The sequence below is a fragment of the Mastomys coucha genome, unplaced genomic scaffold (genome assembly GCF_008632895.1).
Source record: "Mastomys coucha isolate ucsf_1 unplaced genomic scaffold, UCSF_Mcou_1 pScaffold20, whole genome shotgun sequence".
Taxonomy (NCBI): domain Eukaryota; kingdom Metazoa; phylum Chordata; class Mammalia; order Rodentia; family Muridae; genus Mastomys; species Mastomys coucha.
In genome coordinates this window covers 134373804-134396810 of record NW_022196903.1, presented here as the reverse complement: position 1 = coordinate 134396810, position 23007 = coordinate 134373804, and the positions used below count along the sequence as shown (strand labels likewise).

At 42.9% G+C, this 23007-nt stretch overlaps 1 protein-coding gene across 32 annotated transcripts in view; it reads right to left on the bottom strand.

The window, feature by feature from the left end:
• The window catches only part of Plekha5 (pleckstrin homology domain containing A5), a 169418-nt gene that overhangs the window by 101075 nt on the left and 45336 nt on the right, over positions 1 to 23007 (bottom strand). Inside the window, exon 1 of one of the 32 annotated variants that reach the window (XM_031383765.1) lies at positions 19766 to 19912. The exons of the other annotated variants lie outside the window; for them this stretch is intronic. The gene's annotated coding sequence lies outside the window, so the exon portion shown is untranslated. Of the gene's footprint in view, positions 1 to 19765; positions 19913 to 23007 lie in introns of those variants that run through there. 32 annotated transcript variants of the gene reach the window in all.

Below are 23007 nucleotides of genomic sequence, written 5' to 3'. Positions count from 1 at the left end.
TTTATATATGTTTTCATGGGAAAGCTTTCGCCCAAGATTCAGTTACTCATTTCCTGGATGCACAGCTAGCTAGATGTTAACTGCTATGATTCTCTCTCCTTTCCCCCCAGTCTAGACATGTGCCAGCATGCATGCCAGCGCGCGCGCACGCGCGCGCGCGCACACACACACACACACACACACACACACACACACACACGCGCACACACACTTTCTGATAAATTCATAAAACTGCCTTTAGCAGACAAATCATATTTTCTCATTTCAGAGATTTTTCTCAAAGAAAAAGTATAGCTTTGTCTGAGATGTGTCTACTGTTTAATAGACAAAAGAAAAATACCACAGTTTACATAATCAAGGGAAAAAGCCCAATGATTTGTGGCAGGCAGAATACTGCTATTTATCAGACAGTCACCAAGATGACTACTCCACTCTAAGAAGACAGTGACCACTAAGTTTCTTCAGCTAACCTAATATTAAACTTCTTCCATGGAAACTTTTTTTTTTTTTTTTTTTTTTTGGAGACAGGGTTTCTCTGTGTAGCCCTGGCTGTCCTCAAACTAAGAAATCTGCCTGCCTCTGCCTCCCAAGTGCTGGGATTAAAGGCGTATGCCACCACTGCCCAGCCCATTGAAACTTTTCTAAGCCAAATGATGCCTAGGGGGAATACTACTGGTATTCAGTCACAGACCTGGTGTTCAAGATCTGTGACTTTATAGCTCTGAAGAGTAGAGTAAATCTATTTGCTTCTTTTACTTGTTTGTGTATGTGTTGTATGTGTGTGGTAGCAGTGCCCATGCAGACGCCATACACAGCTTACCAACTTAAGACAGGGTTCTCAATGAATTAGAGGCTTAGCCTTTCAGCTGGGCTGGGATGACAGGCACATGCCACCATGTCCAGCTTTCTAGATGCACAGTGGGCATTTGAACGCAGGCTTCATGCTTGCCCTGCAAGCACCCTTACCCTCCGAAACATCTACCCAGCACCCAGAGTATTTTCAAATATATTTGGAAAATATTAGAAATCTCAGAATGTTCTAAAAAGGTTTTGTTTTTATTTTAGGGTTGCAAAATTGCACGATCAATGTTGTAACATGTTTAGTTTGGTTAAATATAGTTAATAAGCCACAAAGACACCAAACTTAATAAGAAACCTGAGCTGGGCGGTGGTGGCGCACGCCTTTAATCCCAGCACTTGGGAGGCAGAGGCAGGTGGATTTCTGAGTTTGAGGCCAGCCTGGTCTACAGAGTGAGTTCTAGGACAGAGAAACCCTGTCTCGAAAAAAAAAAAAAAGAAAAGAAAAGAGAAAAAAGAAACCTGAGCAACCTTCAGATACTCACATACTGAGGTATGGCAACCAGTCCACCTTTAGTCCCTAAGCATAAGGCCAGTAGGCCTTGACCACAGATCCATTATTTGTATACCCTCTTCTCAGAGTAAACTGGGACTGGAGAATATACATAGTCAGAAGGCTAAAAGCAAGGGCAATTGCTATTTAAGTTAGATTTCATATTTAATAAGGGTGCTAGAACACAAGCCAGCTGCAACTAAATCTAATTATCAATTTCTCAAAGAAAACCAAACCAAACGTCCTTGAAGGGAGTGAGTGGAACAGCAGAGCAGCCGAGAGGTATTTCACTGACAAGGCAGAAGGCACCGAGAGGCTAGTACGCACAGAATGAAGGGGATCTGTCAGCCTCTCTAGCAGCACGCAGGATATTTGGAAGAAACCAGAAATAATGAGAAAGAAAAAAGGCCAAGCACTCAAAGTGGGAGTGAAGGACAGGTGCACACACTTAGTTGATGAACTAGTGTGAGTGAAGGACGGGTGCACACACTTAGTTGATGAACTGGTGTGGAGTGAGGGACGGGTGCACACACTTAGTTGATGAACTAGTGTGAGTGAAGGACGGGTGCACACACTTAGTTGATGAACTAGTGTGGAGTGAGGGACGGGTGCACACACTCAGTTGATGAACTAGTATGGAGTGAGGGACGGGTGCACACACTTAGTTGATGAACTAGTGTGGATTATGGTGTACACTGAAAGTCAAATAATTTCATAAAAAATTACTTATTTATGTATGGCATTTTGCCTGCATGAATATCTGTGCACCACATGCAGACTTGGTGTCCTTGGAGAATCTGAGTGATAGGTGGTTGGGAACCACCATGTGGTTGCTAGGAATCAACCTAGGTCATCTGTAAGAGAAGCTAGTGTTCTTAACCACTGAGCTATTTCTCCAGCCTCCAGTTCAAACCATTTTAAAGGCTACACTCCAATAAAAACCTGTGGCAGACATGTAAGGAAGCAAGCCAACAGCTTGTCAAAAGACTTATTCACTCTAGATATCAAAGGATTCAAGATAGCCTTCACCCTACCCCCAATAACAGATGGGGGTGGAGGCAGGAGAATGAGATTCCATCTGGAAGGAAAAGAAGGTTCGGAATGCCTAGAAGCCCAGAGCTACTGTGAGCAGAAGAGCTGGAACTTGAGGTCCTTCAGCTATAAGGCCTGGGTAATTTGATACAGCCTCAAAAAATGAAAACAAAACCAAAGGTTATGGTCACTATTGCTGCTTTTATTTATTAGGAGGTGAGGCCTTGTTGGAGAAGTGTTTCATGGTGTAGGTTTTAAGGTTTCAAAAGTTCAAGCCAGGTCTAGTGTCTGTCTCCTCCTGTTGCCCACAGATGTGGATGTAGAACTCTCAACTTCTCCAGCAACTTTTCTGCCTGCACATCCCCACGCTTCCCACCATGGCATTAATGGACCAAACCTCTGAAACTAAAAGCCAGCCCTAAGTAAACGATGCCTTTTTATGAGAGTTGCCATGGGATCTCTGGGAAGCAACTGAACACTAAAATATCCATCTTAAGTCACTCATACCTAAGAGCGTATTGAAAGCTACTTTTATGTAGGTTAAAAGTAGGTGGCCCGCATCCGGTCTGCCACAGTGCTCATGGAGGCAGATACCCCATTAGGCGGGCAGCAGGCTGTGAGAAGCTACAGCGCTTCCCCCACCCAGCCTCACCCCGCCCTCAGGAGGTGGGGAAGCACAGTCTGAGGTCCTGTGGAACTGCCACAGTGGGGCTGGGGATGGCATGTTCTCACTCTTGGGCACAGCAGGTGCTGAGGAAGAGCTGAGAAGAGTCCTAGGGCGGTGGCTTGGGTCGGCTGGTGGCCCTGGCTGGAAGTACAGGGAGGCAGGCCTCTTGGGTGAGATTAGATGCATGGTTCTTTAGAAAAAGACCTGCTCCATTGCTCCAGCATGGCAGATTCCGATGAGAACAGTCTATGGTTTTAAGGCATTTATTGTAGAAAGAGAAAGGGATAGAGTAGGGAAGTAGAGGCCAGCCATGGCCACATGGAGAGAGGGGGGGCAAGAAGGCAAGAGAGAAACAAGAGGGAAGCAGGAGTAAGAGAGGGAGGAGGGGGCAAGCAGCCCCTTTAATAGTGGGCCAAGCCTACCTGGCTATTGCCAGGTAACCGCGGGGAGGAGCATACTTGGCTGTTGCCAGGTAACCATGGGGGTGGAGTCCAGACAGACTACCAGGAGGGGGTGTGGGGGGCGTTGACTGATGGCCACACACCTCTCTGCAGGGAGTTGTGGGAAGCTGTGGCTGCGAGCCAGGGGCCCAAGAGGCGTGGCTGAACACCATTAGAAGACAAGGATAGGACTATGGAACTGTACTATTTGATGTACTCTTTCCCAGTGTGACAGCTGAACCACCTTGCTACTTAAAAGTTATGTTGGCTAGCCTCATTTATTGACCCTAGAGTTTACTAGGTATAAATGATGACACAGAATTAACTATGTAACACTATCTAATAATCTCAGTTTGCTTCTTAATAGTTTTATTAGGATAGCAATCATCACAAAAAGAAAAAACACAATCTCTTAAGAAAATATATGCTTTAAAATAAGCTTTCAGTCCATATTTGTTGATATGGATTAAAATCATAAGGCAAAAATTTAAATCAATAGACATCAGTGGTAGAGTACTTTCTCAACACGTAGAGTCCTGGCTTTCCACCCTTCCCCAACAGAGTGAAACCAGATAAATTTACGTTTGGTATACCAACCGCACACTGGCATGTTCAGGCCCATTAGTTGAGGAATTCATACTCACTCAAATGTAATTTTAGTTAGCATGGCTTTTATAGTAACACAAAAGCATATGGATTAAGAAAAGCCAAGTTGAGGGCTAGAGAGATGGCTCAATGGTCAAGCTTATATTCTGATCTTCCAGATCTTCCAGAGGGTCTAAGTTCAGTTCCCAGCACCCACATCACATGGCTCAAAGCCATCTGCAACTCCAGCTCCAGGGTCATGTCACATCCCTGTCATCTGCACTCATGTGTACATGATACACGGGTACACACACACACACACACACACACACACTTAAAAATAGTAAAATTTTTAAAAGTTGTTTTGTTATTAAACATAGGCTCTTGTGCAGCACAGGCCAGCCTTAAAGTTTTTATATAACTAAGGATGATCTTAAATTCCTGATCCTCCTGCCTCCCAAGTGATGGGACTATAGGTGTGTATCATAACACCTGGCTAAATCATCATGAAATTTAGACAAGTCTTTTTAATGCTCCTTTTTAATGTTTAATGTTCAGATTACAACTAGATCTTAGTTTAGCAAACACTCTAGGAAGCTGACACAGAACCAGGACTTAGAAGGTAGATGTAGGAGGATCAAGAGTTTAAGGCCATCGTTTGCTACATGGGATCCTATCTTAAAAATCTAACTAAAAAAAAAGTTCAAAATAGAGCTGGCTTTAAAAACAGAGACTCTTTTCTACATTATCCTATTCATATTGTTACTCTCTCTCACCATCTCTCTCCATATTGTTATTAAAGTACCTTAAGTAGGAGGATGGAGGGATGGCTCTTGCAGAGGACCTGGGTTTGACTCCCACACCTGATGTCAGCTCACAAGTATTCCTAACCCTGTTCTAGGAAAGTCAACTTTCTCTTTCTGCTGCTCAATCAACAGACATGTATGTGCTGTACCAACACACATTTGAGCAAAACACTCATACACATAAACAAATCTAATAAAATAAAACACTCTAAATATATTGTTCTTTATAAACTAGTATGCTTGGGGGCTGGAGAGATTGCTCAGCAGTTAAAAGCAGTGGCTACTCTTCCAGAGGTCCTGAGTTCAATTCCCAGCAACCACATGGTGACTTACAACCATCTACAATGGAATCTGATGGCCTCTGCTGGCATGCAGGCATACACACAGACAAGCACTCATAAATACAAAATACATACATAAATAATTTTAAAATAAATAAATTCATATGCTTTAAAAGAGGTATTTTTTAATGAAATTAAGGTGACATTTATTTAATCATCTCTTCTGCTACTAACACCAGTCTAAAATTAAAAAAAAAAATAATTCAATTATATCAAAAAAAAATCATTGACATTTCATAGTGGTGGAGTGGGAAAGAGAAACCAGTAAGGTGAAGATATCTGCATACAGCTAAATGGCAGTAAAAGGACAAGAGTTAGGTGTACCAGATCACAAAAGCTACTTCTTTTCTTACTACAAATGACATTTTCTGAAAGTCTGTTTCTCATAGGCAGTAATAATCTATGAAAACCTTGGTTTTTTTCCTCAAAAGCCAGAATGTGGTTATATATCACTTAGGTTGGCCTAGAATAACCAGGTGTGTGCTCCCCACACCTGCCTAAGGGCTGAGAAGAACAGAAACTTGTGAGAATTGTAAAAATTTCTACTTGGTCACCATCTCATCGCACAATCTTGACGTAGTACTAATAAGTAGAAGGTGTAACTAGCTTCCAAAACACATTTGTGGTTCTGCACACCCTTGGGTAGGGCAGCGCAGGTCTTTTAAGGTGGCAGTTTTAGCATGTCACAGGCGCTGTTAGTAAGGCTCACCATGCACATCTCCTCTTGGAACTCTTCCCCAGCAAGGTGGCCTCACTCACCTCCATACTGAGCAGAGTTCCTGCTTGGATTGTCAGGATACCTGCACATGTTTAAAGGTGTGTATAGTTTTCTTTACAAAGCGCACAAGTATATTCCAGGAGAATTTAAGTCCCTGAGCAGTCCCGTCATAGGTTGCTGGTCTTCAGATTGACTTGATCACAGGGCCCCTCACCACACAGGTCCTCTCAGGAGCTTTCAGTACTGCTGGGTCTCACAGAGGTTAGGGAGCACCCTGCCTGAGGCTGGGAGAGGAACACACTGGCTTGACTATGAACCACAAATCTGTGCTTCCTTCCGTTTTAGAACCAGACAGCCTTTGCAATCAACTGCCTTTCCACATTTCTCTCCTTGCATCTTTCCCACTGTTTCTATGTGCTTAAAAAAAAAAAAAAAAAAAAAAAAAAAAAAAAAAAAAAAAAAGCAAGTCTTTTGTTATCTGTCTTCCATTGAAGAGCCATAATGTTCTCTAAGGAGAGGCAATTAGGACTAAATATACAAATTAACTTTGAAATCGACAGATTTCACATTTTGTTCATCTGAAATGGTTAGGGAAAGGTAGTCTGTAAAACACTAATGTAGAGCTGGTCAGTGCTTCACTGGGGACACGTGCTGCGGTCTCGGGCCCAGGCAGTCAGCAGGAGCTACCTGGTCTACAGACGGAGCTCCAGGACAGCCAGGGCGACACAGAGAAACAAACAAACAAACAAACAAACAAAGAACTTGCTATTTACACAGCAAAGTCTCACACAAAAGTAAATGCAAACAAATGTCACTTAGGAAATGCAGGGTTATGAGCAGAAGTCAGTGTTGAGAAATGGGACTTTCAACCACCCAACTGCTAACCTTCTCTTTAGGAATCTCCAAGCTTCAATGCACACCCACTTCCTTCCCACGTGCCAATCCTGAAAAATGGCATAGCGGGGACAGTTCACAAAACAGAGATATTTTAGGAAAGCATCACATGAGTGCCTGGCACGTGGCAACACGGCGTTCAGTATTCTCCCGCATCCCTTCTTCCTAGAGCTCCTCAGAGTACCTGCTAAGTCTCAAACTCCCCACCTGACATTTGGATATACAAGTCAATTCTCCCCAAGGAAAGATATATGGCAATTTTATGCTTTCTCTCAAATCTTGGAAAGCTATAGCACGCACTTCTCCCAAGCTCTGAGGTAGAATCTGACTTTCCAGAGCACCCAGCAGACTATCAGCTGTATCTCTTCCAAATAGTAAGATGTAGTGTTCACTAAAAACAATAAGCCATTATAAACACTAGCTGGTATCTTAAGAGTGAAATATGTAAAAACATATAAAGCATTTGTAAGTTCATACTAAAATGTAAACACTTTTGATTAAACAATTAGAAATTACTTAACATGATATTCCTAGCAAGCACCACAGTGAGTTTCAAAAGAACTAAAGCCAGCAAAGCATGTTCCAGAGATTTCCACAGTTAATGCATTGACTAAACAGAAGGAATTCCAAGCACGGGCATGGAGCTGAAGCACATTTTACAAGATGCTACTGTTTTCATTTTACTTTATTGCAAAGCCAACTTTTACTTCTGAACCACCTAGTTAACATGTATGTGCATTACTGTAAACACCCTTTTACTTTCATTTAATAACGGATCCAGGTAAACAACGTATTTCCGATTACTTTAGGAAATACAGTATAGAACTGTAAAAGCAGACAAGCAAGAGCAGGGGAAGACAAGAATGCTAACCTGCCTGAATGAACAAATTCTGATCTCTCAGCACACAGTTCCACCAGCACTACCCAGCACAGGAGCCGTGACACTGGGGGAAGGCATGGGGAAGCATTAGTACCATAGTAGTTTGTGAGTCTGTCACCTCAAAAATGTACCGGTAACATTTCCAAAGGATGAGACTAAAGAGTGCCGAGCAAATTTCTCCAGAGCTGTGTACTAGCTCCACGTAGCCTCCTCAACTCTGCACAGCAGAACTGTAGATGGAGATAAAAGCACAGCCTACTGGGAACAGACAAAGCAGTCACTCACCAGCCTTCTGCTAACTAGCTGTGTTCTGCTCTTCTCAGGCTTCTGCTTTCTGACAGAACGATGGCTCTTCCTCTTGCTCCTTCCCAGAAGCTGAAGCACACGGCAATCTTCCGGAGCAGGTCCCTCCTATGAGCATGCTCTGTATCTAACTTAAATGACTTGATATCTCAGCATGCCATGACCTACTTCCAAACAAACTCAGAGAGCTGCACACTCAAAGGCCATCAGCTGTACTCTACACACACTGCCGGGCTAACGGCTGGCCTTTAACTCCATGGTCTTGTTGCTTCTACACTTTTATTAAAGCACACCCTTATGTTTCAATAATTTTAAATTTTTATTTTGTTTTTAAATGTTTGCCTGGGTGGGGTCTGTGCACATGAATACTGGTGGCAGATGAGAGAGGCTTCCCGAGGAGCTGAAGTGACAGACATCTGTGGGCTGACCTGGGTCCTTTGCAAGCCCAGCAATGCTCTTATTGGCTGTCCCATCTTCATGCCCAGGTGCCAGTGCTCAACTACCAACACAATATGCCCAGATGCTGGGGTAAACTGCAATTTAAGACATCTATGATTTGGCCTCCAGATATAAACACAAGCCCCGACAAAGCAAGCAGACTAGAATCCATTTCACTCTTCCGTCTGTCCCCTTGCCAACCGAACGCGCAGGCAGCACGGCGCAGGCAGCACCGCCCAGGCAGCACCACGCAGGCAGCACGGCCCAGGCAGCACCGCGCAGGCAGCACCGCGCAGGCAGCACGGCCCAGGCAACACGATCTGGGGAGTAGGTGCTGCTGTTTCACACTGCAGCTCCCTCTACTTCCAGTCCTACCCACAGGCAGCCTGGCTGCTTCTTTAGTTTTCTTTATAGAGGTGTTTAATTTTTCCTGTGTAAATAGTAATGGCCTGAAACAATGGTATACATTTGTGCCAATGTTTGCTATTAGCCTCAAATTAAAGTTGAGTTTTTAAACTACAGATTATATAATTGATTATAGATGTTACATAACAGTAGGTATGACCTGAATATTGCTAAGTGTAGAAAACAGAACCTTTTTTAAACTGCCCCCACTGTGTGTGTGTGTGTGTGTGTGAGAGAGAGAGAGAGAGAGAGAGAGAGAGAGAGAGAGAGAGAGAGAGGGAGGTCCTGGTTGATTTGGAACTCAGAGTTCTGTCTTACTCACTGCTGAGATAAAAGGTGTGTGCCACTATTTCAGGCAAAAGAACATGTTTTACAAAAAAGGTAGAAAACCTGGAGTTTACACATACATATTTATATTATTTTATTTATATTTATATTAGGACATAATAGTTTTCTGGGTAACCTATAGGAACAGCCATGAACTTTGGAATGATGGTGATTTATGCCTGCTCCATTTCAACCCAGTCCAGTAAAACTCAACCACACAACTTTTTCGTACCCACTTCCCCATTTCCCTCTGGGCGGACAAACAAAACTAGGAAGTAAGAAGCTGTACACTTGACACGCACACAGATGAAGACAGCAAATCTCTGATGGAGCAAAGCTAGCTCTATCATTAAATGGTCACATATGCCAATCAGTGGCTTTTGCTTTATTATATTTATTCTTTCCTCCTCCTCTTCTTCCTCTCCCTCCCTTCCTCTTCCTCCTTGTCCTCCACAGTCCAAAGGCAGGAAGATTGTTGAGATCAAGCCAGTCTTGACTATACATCAAATTCAAGGTCAGGAAGGGGTACATAAGGAGATACTGCCTCAAAATCAAAATTAATCAATCAAATGGAGATCTGGCTCTGTGTTTAAGAGGATGCAGGAGTTTTGCCTTCAATTTGTTGCACTTTGAGAGCAATGTTAGGCTCTCAGTCGACCTGAGAAGACACAGAGACCAAACCAACAAGTTTCTTTCCCGTGGCTCTCCGATGCATAGCTCTCACTGAGACATTGCTGCCTCTACAGTATGTTGGGACTCACACTTGATGCTGTGTGTTTGATTGGTGGAGCATCACTTACAGTCTGTTATTCTGTTTACCACAGGAATGTGGCAGAGCCATTTGGGGTAGCTGAGGAATATTGGAAATAAGCACATGCTTGCACACATGCTTACTCACTCCAAAGGTCTTTTTGTGTGAGGTCACACATTGTACACATCGTGGAGAAACTAAAATTCTGAGGTTCTGAGATAGATTAGAGAAACCACTCTCCAAGGAATTCATAAGAACTAGCATTAAACACTGTAAAGTACTGTTGCATCACAGATGTTAATTTCCCCTTTAAACACGCTATGGCATTGATGAGTAGAACAATTTGACTCCCTGACGGCAGACAGTAGACCCTGGTCCCAGTAGTTTGCTACCTTCAGTGAATGGCCATCAGCCAACCAAGCATACTGCCATCATGCCAATATGAAAACTTCACAAGACCTTCAAGAAGCCATACTCCATCTATGGCTGCTCAAGAAAAATTCCTATCCCAGCTGTGCCTTTTCAATCAGCTTAGCTAGGCCTTTCACCACCAGAAGGTTTTATGGACTCTGAACGACCCCACAGCCTTTCACACTCAATCTAAAAGCATGCAACTATAAACAGGCTCTAGCTTGGAGCCCAGTGGCCTCAGATACCCAGTGGCATACACAGACCCAGAAGAGGTTATCCCAACCCAGAAACTCTACTTGGCTTATCAAAAACACTCCAGTTAAGCAGTACTAGTTTCTCTGGTTAACTTCTCTGGAAGTGTACTAGTTCACGAAGAGGGATAAGTAAACAGCTGAAACACAACACAGCTAGCTGATACAAAAGAAGCCAAGAACTTCAGGGGAGAGCAAAGGTCCACATGGGCACTGTGCAGACACGCACGGCTTGTCTAGGGCAGGGTGGGCCAGAGTGAAGCAGGAAAGAGAACTTAGGAAATGCTTCCAAAATAAAGCAGAAGTCTGAAACTGCTAAAGTACCACATCCATTTTTCTTTAATGACTTTCAGCATGTTTAGTATATGATGTCATTATTACACAAACCTATATGATGTCATTATTATACAAACCTATGCGATGTCATTGTTATACAGACCTATGTGATGTCATCATTATACAGACCTATGTGATGTCATCATTATACAGACCTATGTGATGTCATTGTTATACAGACCTATGTGATGTCATCATTATGCAGACCTATGTGATGTCATTGTTATACAGACCTATGTGATGTCACTGTTATACAGACCTATGTGATGTCATTATTATACAGACCTATGAGTTGCTGTCTTGATTGGTATTATGGCTTGCTATTTATTATAGCATCATTGGTAGAAAAATTATCCTTCTTTTACTGAAGTCCTTTGGCATAGTCATTAAAAATTTCCCCTTAGTTTTTGGTTTTGGAGAGCAGAAATAATAAGTAACAAAAGATAAGAAAAACAAAACAAGATATAAATAGATCTGTGTAGAAAGGGCAGTGAAGGCTAATGAAGTTAGGGCGTGATAGCTGTGTTTCTCTCCTTGCTGGCTTGGGGAACTTAGAATGGAGGTAGTGGGATGAGACAAGCATCTGAGGGAGTAACTGATAGGGATCACTCATGTCCCCACCAGCAGCCCAGTCATACCATTTTCTACCCTAGTTTTACAAAATGACAAAGTCCCAGACCTTTACTCAGACCCTGCGATTTCCCTTAAGTTTTCCATTCTCAGGGAGAATGGGAGAAAAGGATAAAATGATTTTAATTTCAACTAGTTTACAGAGTTTGGGACAATATGTAAACAGACCTTAGTTACAAAATACTGTTTCTCCCAAAACATCGTCTTTGAATGAGTTTCTTCCAATGGTTCCTGTGGCCGATAGGCTCACTGACCTCTGCACTAGTGTTTACCATTTGGAGGACCTTAGAGTATAAATCTATCAAATTCCAGGTGAGTGCTGAGCTAGTTGGAAGCCCTCAAGATCATACTGGCGGAAGAAGTTAATCAGCCAGGGGAGGGAACAGCGGTCAAAGGATCCTGAACACGAAAAGGAAAACCACAAGTTAGAAAAGGGATCTTGAGAATGAGAAGACAAACCACGAATTAGAAACGGCCACTGTCATCACTGCTGCCATTCCATCCATTCCACAAACCAATCAGAGTCCCAGTCTAGGGGATCTAATTCTTTTTTTCTGACCTCCAAAGGGACCATTAGGCATGCACATAGTGCACAGACATGCATGCGGACAAAACACTTACAGAATTAAAGTGAATAAATTAAAAAATAAAAACGAGCCCCATGGGTTGTTAACTGGAAGGGGGCAGGAACAACAACGTACTTGAGGGACATGTAAACTTACAGGAGTCTTTGGCAGAGGGATACATTCTACATAATAAATTTACTACTGACAAAAAAAATGGTAATTTTTAAAATACATTTTCATATAAAAGAAGCTTAAATATACCATTGACTTTTATTGTAGCAATAAACCCTTAGCATCTACTTAGCATGTGGCAAGATACTGAATAGACCTAATTATATATTATTTTGGCATTTAAGTTGTCTGTTGCAACAGATAATACTTATACTAGGGGGAGAAAAACCCTCATGCTTTACTAGAAAAATAAAGGACATATAAGACAATCTTGCTTCTGAATAAAGGTATAAGAGAAAACTATTTTAAAAATATTGCATTATGTAAGTAAAGAGAGAAGCCAGGCTGGGCAGGGTTATTATCACTTTCTGCTAAGAGACATTATAATAACCACTTAATATATTGTATTTTTTCCTATTCTGCTAAGAATACTGCCAATGAGTTGACTAGAATATTACCTTAAGAATTGCTGAAATCTGTCACTTAAAAGGAATTTGTTCCCTTTGTTCCCTCACTCCCTGAATGCAATATGCCCTGAGTACAGTCGGTTGCAAATGCTCTTGTCCACATGGCAGACACAACACTCACGAGGCGTCTGCTTCAGGAGCTTCCAGGCTCACAGGGAGGAATCAGAGACTAGACTACAGAAAAGGTTATGCAGAGCTAGGGCGAACCTGTGCCTGTGAGCGGAGAATCAGAAAAGGCCCGAGGAACACTATTCAAGTTCTGACTAAATGGCATACGAGTGGAGGAGTGGAGGGTCGGGTCCAGACTGGGCAAACTAAATTTAGAAACTAAGCTTGGCATCACAAAGAGAAGAAAGAAGGCTTGTGTAGTCAACTCTAATGGGGTGAGAGAAAACTGGCAGGTGAGGAAGTCTGAGGCACAGGAAGTCAGCTCTTACTGGATCCTCGCCAGCCAAGGATTTGGGGACCCTCTCACTGCAATGGGAAAGCTGCTCATGTCAACACTGACAATGGTTGAGACGCTTACACTTTGAGAAGATGTGCTTAGCTACAGTGTGGGGAACGGATCCTTAATTAAAAGGTCAAGAACAAGAAAAGCTAAGACGCTACTGTATTGGAGGGGTGATGGTGGCAGATGGGAAGTACAGGGGACCCAGGAGGAGGCATGTCTGGACACTTAGAAGTGGATGTGTCAACTGGGCCTCCACTAGGAGGTCCAGGGTGCTGAGTAAAGGAGAGAGATTAGGATGCTTGCATAGCTGCTTCCCACTGTTCCCACGAGACACTGCATGTCATGACCACAGAGACCACGGAGGTGCAGACCAAAGCTGACTGTGGGCATGTGGCATGCCAAGTGCCTTGGAAATCAATTTACAAAAGTACTGCTTGAAATTCAGATGCAATGAAATATCACTTTAGGTCATCGGAAGAACAAAAACTATTGCCCTTTTTATTCTAAAACTAGATGGATATATTTCAACATCTAGTCATCTCAATTAGTGTAGGCAAGACAAACACCAGATGCTCATTAGGCAAAATTATGCAAACAGCGACAAAGAAGACAAGATGCCAGAAGTCAAGAGAATGATCTACAACAGCTTGAAAGTAAAGTTTCTCTATGCTGTGGAACATGGCATGTAGCTGCTACTGTGGACCACAGGATGAGCACAGCTACCCAAGTAGGCGACAGAGCAGGCATGCCGATGGTAGCTTTTTTTAAATATATGCCATATTAGGTTGGTCATGTAATAGGCAGGGAAAGCAATAGAAAGGCTTTGGGAAGAGGGGTGGAGAAGGAAAGGTCCCCAGGTCAGCAATGAGCATTACAAAGGTATGAGAGGAGAGTTTTCACACTCAGGTTCTAGTCTGGCTACCAGCTTTGCAAAAGACTCTCTAAGATTTGGCTTATTCATATGTTGAATGAGAACACTATTTTTTTGTTTGTTTGTTTTGTTTTTTGAGACAGGGTTTCTCTGAGTAGCCCTGGCTATCCTGGAACTCACTCTGTAGACCAGGCTGGCCTCGAACTCAGAAATCCGGCTGCCTCTCTCTGCCTCCCAAGTGCTGGGATTAAAGGCGTGTGCCACCACTGCCCGGCACTATTTCTTATTCTATGGGATTATAAACATTAAATAAACCAATGTTTGAAAAATATCTAGTTGCTAAGTTGTTTTAAAAAATCCCTAAGTTACTGTCACCTAAAGCCATGGGAATCTTATTTAGCAAGGTAAACCATCAACAATCAAGGTTTATACAAATATAATTTAAAAAGAGGGCCAGATTATATTCCAAGTCTCAGAACTTGGCAGTATCGAATACTTGGTTCTGGCCTTAGAGAAATGAAAAATACAAGGGTAAAGGTGTTGTGGAAGTTTCCTCTTTGGTTAAGAAAAGCTTATGAAGCTAGGCCTATGGCAGAGCAGCACCCGATAGAAGCTGAGACAGAGCCATTGGATCAAGGTGTGAAAGTGAAATCTTGATTATACTGAGGGTGTCAAGATTTGGAGGTGCCAATGATATAAGATGTCGAGTAGGGACAGCTGCCTATCTGGAACAGCACCAGTCCAAGAGAAAGATGAGGACCAGCATTAAAATGCTGCACAGACCGAGAGATCCTAATAGCCATCTGCTCTCAGCATCCCTTAGAGTTGCCTTTAAATAAATGCCCAATATAGTAACAAAGTTAACTGACCTCTAAGCCATTTACAGTTTTTGGGCCTCAAACCCTTTTTTATTTTTATTAACTTTTCATTGATTTTTTTTTGTGAATTTTACATCATGCACCCCAATCCCATTCATCTCCCCATCCTTCCATATCTAGCCTCTGCCCTTGCAACCTCTCCTGAAAAAGGGAAAAAGAAATCCCACCACGGAGGCTGCAATGAGTTCCACTCCCATCACAGAGGCTGAGATATGTCATACAGAACATGCCCTTTTGTCCAAGCAGTTTTGCTTGCAAATGTTCGCTGCTGTGAGTCACTGTCTGGTTCGAGGCCTCTGCTGCTATCAATACTGGAACCTTCCTGCGACTCCCTCACTATCCCCTCACGTATCTTGCTGCTATCAATACTGGAACCTTCCTGCGACTCCCCTCACCTATCTTGCTACTGTCAATACTGGAACCTTCCTGCGACCCCCTCACTATCCCTCACGTATCTTGCTGCTATCAATACTGGAACCTTCCTGCGACTCCCTCACTATCCCTCACGTATCTTGCTGCTATCAATACTGGAACCTTCCTGCGACGCCCCCACTATCCCCTCGCGTATCTTGCTGCTATCAATACTGGAACCTTCCTGCGACGCCCTCACTATCCCTCACGTATCTTGCTGTTGCCCTGGCTGCTTTACTGCGACCCCCTCACTATCCCTCACGTATCTTGCTGTTGCCCTGGCTGCTTTACTGCGACCCCCTCACTATCCCCTCACGTATCTTGCTGTTGCCCTGGCTGCTTTACTGCGACCCCCTCACTATCCCCTCACGTATCTTGCTGTTGCCCTGGCTGCTTTACTGCGACGCCCTCACTATCCCCTCACGTATCGTGCTGTTGCCCTGGCTGCTTTACTGCGACGCCCTCACTATCCCTCACGTATCTTGCTGCTATCAATACTGGAACCTTCCTGCGACCCCCTCACTATCCCTCACGTATCTTGCTGCTATCAATACTGGAACCTTCCTGCGACCCCCTCACTATCCCTCAAGTATCTTGCTGTTGCCCTGGCTGCTTTACTGCGACTCCCCTCACTATCCCTCACGTATCTTGCTGTTGCCCTGGCTGCTTTACTGCGACGCCCTCACTATCCCTCACGTATCGTGCTGTTGCCCTGGCTGCTTTACTGCGACGCCCTCACTACTCCCTCACGTATCTTGCTGTTGCCCTGGCTGCTTTACTGCGACGCCCTCACTATCCCTCACGTATCTTGCTGTTGCCCTGGCTGCTTTACTGCGACGCCCTCACTACCCCCTCACGTATCGTGCTGTTGCCCTGGCTGCTTTACTGCGACGCCCTCACTACCCCCTCACGTATCTTGCTGTTGCCCTGGCTGCTTTACTGCGACGCCCTCACTACCCCCTCACGTATCGTGCTGTTACCCTGGCTGCTTTAAGGAGCTATTGCAGCTTTGGTTCTGCAGGACCTGGCCTCAAAAACTTGATCTTCTAACTTCCACTTTCCAAGTGCCAAGATTACAGAAATGCACACCTAGTGCCTCCAAATGCCTTTTTATTCATCACAAAGCGTGCACTATAAACAGAACAAATGCTTTTCCTGTGTTTAAGGAAGTGGGTTTGTTGGGTCGCAGAAGGAGAGACAGCTTTGCGGGTCTCAGCACTCAGGCACTGTGTGAGCGCGGGGTTAACCTGGCTGCACTGCAGGCACTCGCCTCAGCCCATACTCCTTACTGCAGCAGGCTGCCTGCTGCCTGCTTGGCTTCGGGTCCCAGAAACTTCCCCTTCAATTTGTCTGCAGCATGCCATAAGGCTGGTAAACGTGACCCTAAACATCACTCTGCAGTACGGTGGAGGGAAAACACAACTAGGGGGCTTTATTCTCAGGATTATACTTATGTTACAGTAACACAAAAAGTACACAAAACAGAATACATTTTTAAGTATATACATATAAAAAAAAAATCAGACCTAACTTTCAATTTAGAATAAAGGATAAAATTTAAACTGCTTTTTTATAATGCTCACATTTACTTTTCAAATGCTTCATGAATTATGTTTTCTTAAGATTTTATTTATTATTATTTATTTAATAAATATGGCAAGTACACTGTAGCTGTTTTCAGATCTCTTTACGGATGTGGTTAAGACACTGCTCTTCCGATGGTCCTGAGTTCAAATCCCAGCAACCACATGGTGGCTTACAACCATCTGTAATGAGATCTGACGCCCTCTTCTGGTGTGTCTGAAGACAGCTACAGTGTACTTATGTATAACAGTAAATAAATCTTCGGGCTCGGAGGGAGCAGGAGTGAGCGGGGCTGGAGCGAGTAGAGGTCCTGAGTTCAATTCCCAGCAACCTCATGATGGTTCACAACTATCTGCACAGCTACAATGTACTCATATATATAAAATAAATAAATAAATCTTTAAAAACAAAAACAAAGTCTAGACTAATGATACAATGTTCTTACAAATTAGTATATTCTGGCCCTTTCTAATCAAGATTTTCTTCTAAAAAATGCAGTCAAAGACATTAACAATTAGCTTTCTTTTTGCTTAGTGTTTGTTTACAAGATCCTGTCTTTGATTCATATACTGCATCCTTGCTCCCAAATATAACACATTAATTTAGAAGTCAGAAACAGGATCTGGAGAGATGGCTCCGTAGTTAAAAGTACTTGCTGTTCTCAAAGAGGACCTGTGCTTGCTTCCCAGTGCCCACACTCCAGTTGCTGGGAATTCAGTGCCCTCTTCTGACCTTGGAGGGCATCAGGCACACATATGCATGTAGATAAAACACTCGTAAATAAATCTAAACATTTTTTTTTAAAAAAAAATCCAAAACAAAATCCAAGAAGCTTGTTCCACAAGGAATAGTAAACATTTTAGGCCTGTGAACCAAATGGTTTCTGTCACAACTGTCAACCCTCCCATGATAACGAGAAAAGAGTCACACATTACATAATCACATGAGCAGGGTTCCATCCCGACCAGGCTGGGCTGACTCCTCATCTGGACCGCAGTTGTACAGCATGGAGCCAGCCCGCACTCCCTCCTCACTGCTGCCTAGATCACCTTGCTTGCTCGTCATCACCATCACTAACTTCACTAACAGCAAATGGTTTTCCATTTTCAAATTTTCAGACTTTCTGAGTACTTAATTTTTTTCTTAATTTCATACTTTACCAATGAAACAGAACTTAACACTTTATTTTCTATAAATACTGTTTTCTAAAATGCATTTTTATACCTTTGACTTCCCTGTCATAAGTAGAAATAATGGCACTTCTCTACAAATGATTCAAACCAAAAGCAAGCATTTCCCTAGAAACTTCATGACTTCATTTTTCTTTTTAGCTGAATAAAATTCCACTCTGCGTAAATGCCACATCTTCATTATTCAGTAAGTGTTGATGCCTACCTACTCTGGTTCCAATTACTTGCTATTGTGAGCAGAGCAGCATGGACGTACAAGTCTCTCTAGGGTAGAGAATGTAGACTTTGGGGCAATATGTCCACAAGTGGGATGGTCATATTGTACTGTCACTTTTCAACTCTGGAGAACCCTCCATACTGACTCCTATAATGGCTGTACGAGGATGCTCTCCCAGCCTCAGGGAATAGAGTTCCTCTTTCCTCACATTATCCCCAGCACCAATGCCACAGCCATTTTGACTGGGTAACACGTTACTCAGTACCCTAGAGTGGTTTTTATTTGTATTTCTCTAATGGCCAGGTGTTCACTTCTAAACATAGCCACTGGCCACTTGTGTTTCCTCCTCTGAGAACTGTTTATTTCCCTCGCTGGCCTACCTGAGACTGCTAGCACTGGGGTTTTCATGGTGGATTTTTTTGCAGATCCCTATCTCACCACGTAGACCACCAGTTTCAGTTTATTAAGTCACCGTGTAGACCACCAGTTTCAGTTATTAAGTCACCGTGTAGACCACCAGTTTCAGTTTATTAAGTCACCGTGTAGACCACCAGTTTCAGTTATTAAGTCACCACGTAGACACCAGTTTCAGTTATTAAGGCAAGGTCCAAGTTGACTTTTGTACTAGGTGAGCAATGAGGATAGTGAATATCAGCCAAAAAAAATTAAAATCACTGACACATTTTTAAACAAATACCTCCCTACTGGATAAAATGGTGGAGCTTACAGTGACATTCTCATACATGTACATATTTTGATCATGTTTACCTCTCACCTTGTGTCCTTGCTGGCCAATCCTACCTCCAGCCCTTCCTCCCATTCTTTTCTGCCTCCTTAGGCTTTACATGAAAGAAAACACGAAATGCCCGCTGCAGACTGTTGTACTTTAACATGTGTGATGATCTCAGCTCCATCTATTTTCCTGCAAATGGCCTGATCCCATTCTTCTTATGCTGAATTACCACCCCAGTTACGTACACCTGTTTTCTCTACCCACTCACCTGTTGATAGGCACCTACCCCATCCCGTGGCTATTTCGAATAGCCTGGAAGTAAGCATGATGCTAATTAAGAGCATCTTCGTCGTAGCTGGCTTAGACTCCTTCCCAGGGGTGGGATAGCAAAATCATATGCTAGTTCTATTTCTAGCTTTTGAAGGAACATCAACACTCATTTGCATAATGACTGTGCTAATTTACACCCCCAATAACAGTATGTAAGAGTCCCTTCCCTCTACAGCTAGAACCCAGCGTTTGTTTGTTTTCTTCATGACAGCCATCTGACTGGGGCAGGCAGGATGTGTAGTTCTGACTTGCATTCCTCATGGCTTAAGATATTGAGTATTATTTTAATGTAATTATTCAGTTTGTTTGCCAACTTGCTGACTGGATTACCTGTCCTTTTGGTATTTAATTTCTGATGTGTTCTGGATATTAATCTGCTGTCAGATGAACAGCTGAGAAGATTTTTTTCTACTTTATAGGCTGGTGTCCTCATCTTTTGGTTCTCTCAACACAGCCTCATGTCAGCTCTTGCTGCAAGCATCCTGGTGTCCTAGAAGACAGTGAATCAGCACACACTGAGCTCTGACACACCTCACATTGCTTCGCCAGCTTCTTTTGTCGGCTCCTTACAACGCAAGGCTTCCATTTAATTTCTCACTGTCTTTGGGAAATGGCTCCTGCAGCCCCTTCTTTTTTAATTTCATCCTGTGCCTGTCTAGGAATGTTTCTTTGTGTATCTCATTTAAAACACACTTAGTGGCTATCCCACAAGAATAAAGACAAGCACATAGAGGGAGACCACGTGGGGACTTGTTTACAATCCTGCCATCATGGGGCATGCTGGCTATGAGTCACCTTCACTTCTTCAACGTGGCAATGACAATCAGCCACATTGAGTTGATAAGTTTACACTCCAGTGTCCCAGCCAGAGCTGCACTTTACAGTAGTGTACGTTCAGATCACCATCAGCCATGCACAGCGGTGAAAGGCTGTCCCTGCTAAGAGTTACAGAAACACAAGGTCCTCCCTCATGCAGAAGAGCCCAGCCTTTCTTCTGTAAGGTCGGGCACAAAGCTTTACAAAAAGTTGATACAGGAATAGCTAATAAACAAAAAATTATGTGGAAATCAGAAGGAAAAAGAAGAGGGAAGGAAAGGACAGGGAGGAAATTTAATTCAGCTGGTTTAATTATTTGCAATGTTTGAACAGCAAAAGCTCTTGTTGAATTCAAACAGTATTCTTACAATTGAAAATATAATTTCACCAGTAAATAAACAGTAAAGAACAAAACAGTAAGATGTTAAGAAGGTTTCAGGATTACTTCAAAATTAAAAAGTACAAAAGGCATGGTGTTGACTGCATAGTTTTGTTTCTATAAAAGGCAGCAGGGAAAGTTAATAAAACCTATGGGAAAATAATTCTAAGATCAAGATTAGCTGAATAATACTTTATAAAATATGAATGGGGATGTGAGGAAGTAGGGAATTGATATGATTTCAACAATTAATAAGGCACTGAATCAATCAGTGTCTCTGGCAAAGGACAAAGCAGTCAGTGAAATCCCTCTAGGATGAGATCAAGTGCGGAGGAAGGCTCCACCCAGAAAGACCCCTGAAGGGAAATTCTGACTACCGTTTCTTGTGGAGTTCCTCCACATGTTATTAATCTTTCATAAGGAGGCTGCTCATGTCAGTAAAACCTTAGCACACTGTCATCTAGACCTATCACTGGTTTGAGGAAAGCTGGCGAACAGGCTGTTCATTGGGCTAAGCTGCATTAATATACTAATGTCACCACACTTACTCTCCTGACTCAGTCCTGAGCTGTGGACTGCCCCACTGCCTGCTTCAGATCTCCACATGGCTTTCCCACAACCATCACACACATCATCTGCCTGAAACTAATTTATAAACTCCCAACTCTAGGACACAGTGTCCTCCCAGCCACAGAGATCACCGCACTGGGGATTACTCCTATCCTCTAAGCCATTGCTGTGCTCTGTGGTCCATCCACTGCCTTCTCTCATGTGTACAAACGCAGCAGTCTCTTAACAGGCTATTCTCCCTTTCCTCTAGTCAGGCTCCAGGCATGCTAGGTTTTCTCACACCTCATGAATCTCTTCATCCTGGAGGGTTCTTTCCTGTCAAGTTATTCATCTGCCCAGTGCACACATACTTTCCGCCTGTGCCATTACTAGTCTAACTGAGGGACAATGCCTGCTTCCCTTATCACTATGACCCTGGAAACTATCAGAAGCTTTGACATAAGAAAAGTTCACGACACATCATTTAGTTAAAGGACTTTTTTTCTTAAATTCATCCCACGTGCCATCAAATATGTATAATAATATCCTTATATAAATCATAAATGTAAATATACAAGGTAAAAATAAAAAGTTAAGCTCACAGAAGGAATAAAGCACTCTAAAGGAAAGGATATCAGGTACTAACTGAGCCTGACAACTGAGACCTGGAGGAAGCCATCACCGGCCACCAGGTATCCATGGGCAGTCAGTGCAGACCCATCTCCCCTGGAATCACTAGTAACATGTCAAGAACATCATAGTTGTTGGTTCTAAAACGACATTAACACTACTGTGTGAAAGGCAGACCGATATAATTTTAATATTTAATGTTGTACCTTCTTCCCCTACTTTCAAAAGACTGAATGGTAGCATGGGTATACTTTCAAAATGAGCACGCCATGCTGAAAACAGAGTTTTAAGAATTATGTTAAGACCAGACAGAAAAGAGAATATTTTCCAATTTTACTTCAATGTTTTAATGTTTTATTATTAATGTAAAGCACTTCTTAAATTAGCTCTGCCACTTTTTAGTCCTGGAGCGTGTTTCAACCCTGCATATATGCCATGCCTATACCTTCCTACCCGCTACCAGATTTTACTTGGTGTTGAGTAGCGGGGTACAAGTGTGGTTGTGTGATCTGTGTATACAGAGGCCAGAAGGGCATAGATCCCCTCTTCTTCACTGTCTACCTTGTTTCTCTTACTGAACCAGGAGTCTGCTGTCTCAGCCCTGCTGACTAGCCAGCAGGCTCTCAGGACCTGGTGCTAGGGTTCCATGCTAGGTTGGGGTCCTCATGCTTACAGAGCATGTGTTAGCCTGCCAAGCTATCACCCCTCTCTACTGTTTCTATTTGACAATGTGACTTCAATGAAACCTGCACTGCTCTGATGAGTTTCCCAGGCTGTGTGTGGAAGTCTGGGGATGACTCCCAGGAGCCAGCTCTCTCCTGCCACCTTATGGAGTCCAGAAGTCGAATGGGTTGCCAGTCCTGGGTGAGCACTTGCTGAGCCTTCTGCAGCTGCATTTGTAAGACCCCACATACATGGGCTCACCGCTACTACATAACTAACAATATAAAGGGCACGTCTAAAGTCTTGATAAAGACTTATACAAAATATGTTATGTTTGAGAAATTAGTAAACTAATAAATGCACCTAGGAATAAAAGAAAGTATGACACCAAGAGTAGTTAGTCTTAATTACATATTTACAATGTCTATTTCAACCACTAGAGGGCAGGAATGGAATACCATTCTTTAACTATTAAAGATTTTAAAATTTTTTTTAAAAATTTAATAAATCCTAAATATATTCCCTATTGTAGTAT